Consider the following 4,156-nt stretch of genomic DNA (forward strand, 5'->3'; position numbering starts at 1 on the left):
CAAAGATCTAAATATTAAAACAAATACTAAACCTATTGGAAGGTAAAGTAGGTAAAAATTTTGAAGACATAGGGGTAGGCAAACAGTTCATGAACAAAAAACAAACTGCACAGGAAGTACTTCAAAGAATCAACAACTGGATCTCAACTTATTGAATAGTTTTTGCACATCAAAAGAAATCACCAACAGATTTAAAAGGAAATCCACAAACTGGGAAAAAATTTTAGCCAACTGCCCCTCACACGAAGGGCTTCCATCTAGAACATATGAAGAATTTTTAAAAATCAAGCCCCCCAAATTAAAAGGCACAATGCAAAAATGGGCATCTGAGATGAATACACACTTCTCAGATGAAGAAATACAAATGGCAAATAAATACATAAAAAATGTTCAACATCATTGGTCATTCGAGAAATGCAAATTAAAACAACACTGAGATTCCATCTCACCCCAGAAAGAATGGCTGTCATTAAGAAATCAACCAATAACAAATGCTGGAGGGTCTGTGGGGTAAAAAGGTCCTTTCTCTACTGCTGGTGGGAGTATAGACTGGTGAAACCACTGTGGAAATCAGTGTGGAAATTCCTCACAAAACTAGGATGAGAAGTCACAGTTAACCCAGCTATTCCCTTTCTGGGTATTTTTCCAGAAGAATTTAAAACAGTGATATATGTGCACCCATGTTTACAGCAGTGCCACTTGTAGTAGCTAAATATTGGAAAGAAGCCAAATGCCCATCAACTGAGAAATGGATAAAAAAGATGTGAAATCACTTGCAATTATGAGGCAGCATTCAAGTGAATCCCCCTGTACCAAAGTCTGTGAGTGGGGGATGGGGCCCTGCTGGAAACCTCCTTACCTCATGCAGGTGGGAGAGGGCACTCAAGTCTAAGCAGAAAAGTCTCCCCTCATCCCAAGGAGGGTGAAATGAAGCCAGGTGGAGGCTTCTGCTTAGTTATACCAAGCATGCAACAACCAAAGACGGACCAAACTATGTCTGAGCAACATAGTTGAAGATAACAATATGTAATATAACAAGCACAACAACATACCAGCATCACAGACATACACAAAACAAAGCAAGAACATTAGAAGTGATACAGGGCTTCAAAACAAAATGATAAGAATTAACAGTGGTTGTTATATTACATATTGTTATCTTCAACTATGTTGCTCATAACAACCAAAGACGGACTAATTAATCCTACAGAGGAACACAGCTAGAACTGGTGAGACACATTCAGTAAATCTAATTAGGTCTTTTTAGAGCACACACAAAAGACAGAAGGACTGAAGAACACACGCATGAGGCTGGGCGAAACCCTCCCTGGGCGGGCTCCTTGGGGATGTTCCTTTCACTACAGGTTTTTTTTAACGCTTTCAATCACCTGATCATTTAAAAAACAACAACAACAACAACAAAAAAAACCTGAGTTCAACACTAACAGACAAAGACCTGTAATCCATACAAACATGACAAGGGGTTGGGGATTTAGCTCAGCGGCACAGCGCCTGCCTGGCAAGTGCAAGGTCGTGAGTTCGATTCCCGGTACCGGAAAAAAAAAAAAATGATATCTAATTCATACAAACCCAGCTTTCCTTGGGTTTATAAAGTTGTTCCTTAGAAGTTCTGAAGCACTGCATCCCAAATAACATTATTACCAAACTGCAGTAAAAGGTGGCCTGTGTGGACCAAAAGTAAAGTTCGCTATGGTGTCTACACCTTATTTGTTCAGAGTTTTGTATTTCAAATAGTTTGTACATGAAGCAGAAGCAAATTAATGTTCTCGATCTGCATTGATCTGCATCAATATATCATTTTTCAGATGCTAAGATATTAACCGGGTGTGGGCGCACGCCTGTCATCCCAGCACTCTGGGAAGCTAACACAGGAAGACTGCAAATTCTAGCAATTTAGCAAACCCTGTTTCAAAATAAAAAAATAAAAGGGACTGGGGAACCCTGCTTCAAAAATAAAAATAAAAGAGGTAGTTGGGGGAACTGAGCAGCAGGGCACCTCCGCGGGAGCGGGGCGGCGCCCACTCGAGGGCGTGACCCGCCCCGCCCCCCCCCGCTCGGGCTCCCGCACTCACTCGGGCTCCCTGGCACCGACTTCCGGCTGCATGCCGGGACACGGGGCTGGGCTCGACCAGGGGAAGGCTGCCGGGCCAGGGCGAGGGCGAGGGCGAGGGCGAGGGCGAGGGCAGAGCGAGGGCACACGGCAGCCTGGCGCGGCGCTGGGCACGTTCCCTGCGCTCCTGCCAGGTGCTGCTCCGCCCACGGGTCTGTCCGTCTGCGGGTCTATTAGAGCCAGCGGGAGGAGGGGCGGGGCCTGGAGCGCGGCCGGGCGTGGTCGTCTCCTAGGCGACCACGACCACGAGGCAGTGGAGCGGGGCTGCAGGCCCGGGAGATCTGCTCGGGTGTGTTCTATGCGCTTGACAAACCACACCGTCCTATCTCCACCACCACAGCCAGTTCTGTACTTTTTAGTATTTATTTCCATTAGTGCCTATTTGCAGTCCATGACTATTACGTTTACGGTGGAGAGTTGGTACACGTGAAGAACAAAGCTTACTTTTTTCTTTTTTCATCTTAGTGAATTATATTTCTAGCATACTCAGAAACCCCAGTGCATATGAGAGTCTGGGCCTCCGTGTGTGCATTTGACATTTATGAGCAAAGTATAGACAAGCTGCATTCACTGATCTCTGATCGGGTTCTGCACTCCGGAGCAGGCGAAGTTCAACAGGTTGCAGAAACCTGTGGCTTAACTCGAAGACAAGACGAGCTTCTGGCATGCACGGAACAGAGATAACTGTCACTTGGAGAAAGACACTTGTCACTTGGAAAGAGATAGTTGTAGCCGGGAGTGCATGGTCTCTCAGTTGAAGCATTCCACATAGGTACAAAGGGATACGAGAAAGCCCCTCAGCCGTCCCTCGGGAAGAACAGCAAGGGACATGACAGCATCCCTCAGAACTCCAGTCATCCAGGTGTCTTCTGGAGCAGAGCCCTTCAGGAAACAGTGGCCTGATTTCTGTAAGTTCAGTAAGAAGTGGTACTGCCAGCCTGGGGGCTGTGAAGTACCTGCCTCCTTCACCTGAGGCATATGTAGTGCCCGCGCCTCCCCAGCCTGGCTCCTTCTGCCCCGGAGCCTCCCAGGTGTCATCTTATCCCGGCACATCCAGGTCACCTGCGCTGCCCAGCCTCCGCAAACCCTCCACTGCAGCCCGACTTCCTGCAGGCTCTCTCTTGGCATTTCTGAATTCCCATGCCTATCTCTGCCCAGCCAGAACGCTGGCTCCGTGAGGGAGGATCCATAGGTTTGGTTTGCTCTGGCTCCCCACTTGCATGGCTCCTGGACAGACACACGTGCAGGGATCTCTTCCAGGCATGAGCTAAATAAACCCTGCCGTGTATCTGGAGCACAGCAGGTAAAATGTGACCAAACCTACAGGGAATCAGGATGACTTTATGAATGCATCCTTTTTATTATCTTTCTCTATACACAGTTCAAGAAAATCAGTCACAAATTGGTGGAACCTGTCTGCGTTGGGAGTGGGTGTTTGCTGTGGACTGCTGAGGAGGAAGTCAGGTTCCACAGACAAGCAAGAACACTTCAAGAAAGACTGCACTGAATCAAATGTTTAGATCACTTGCACTCAAAAAGCTTCAAAATTTCCCACAGCATTCTACAACCACAAATTCATCCTTCAAAACGAGATGGAGCTAGATGTGGTGGTACACTCCTGTAATTCCAGCCTTGGGGAGGCTGAGGCAGAATAATCGCAGTTCATACCCTTGATATAGTGTCGGTCCAGCTTGATATTGTCATTTATAGCTCCTTTGTAGCTTAGATTTATAAATACTGCAGTTCTGTAAGTACTGTAGGTGAAATTCCAGAAGGCTAACCAGTGTGTATATGGTCTACTGTATTGTACCCTCATTCAACAAATATTTATTTTGTACCTGCTATATGCCAAATACTTTTTTCTTCTTTCCTTCCTTTCTTCTTTCTCCCCTTCTTCTCTTCCTATTTCCTTTCCTTCTTCCCTCTTTCCCTTCTTTCTTCCTTTCCCTCTTCCCTCCTTTTTACTTTACTTCCCTAGCTGAATCCTTTTACTTTTTTTTTTTTTTTTTTTTTTTTTTTTTTTTT

The sequence above is a fragment of the Chinchilla lanigera genome, unplaced genomic scaffold (genome assembly GCF_000276665.1).
Source record: "Chinchilla lanigera isolate Chin_1 unplaced genomic scaffold, ChiLan1.0 scaffold00117, whole genome shotgun sequence".
NCBI lineage: Eukaryota > Metazoa > Chordata > Mammalia > Rodentia > Chinchillidae > Chinchilla > Chinchilla lanigera.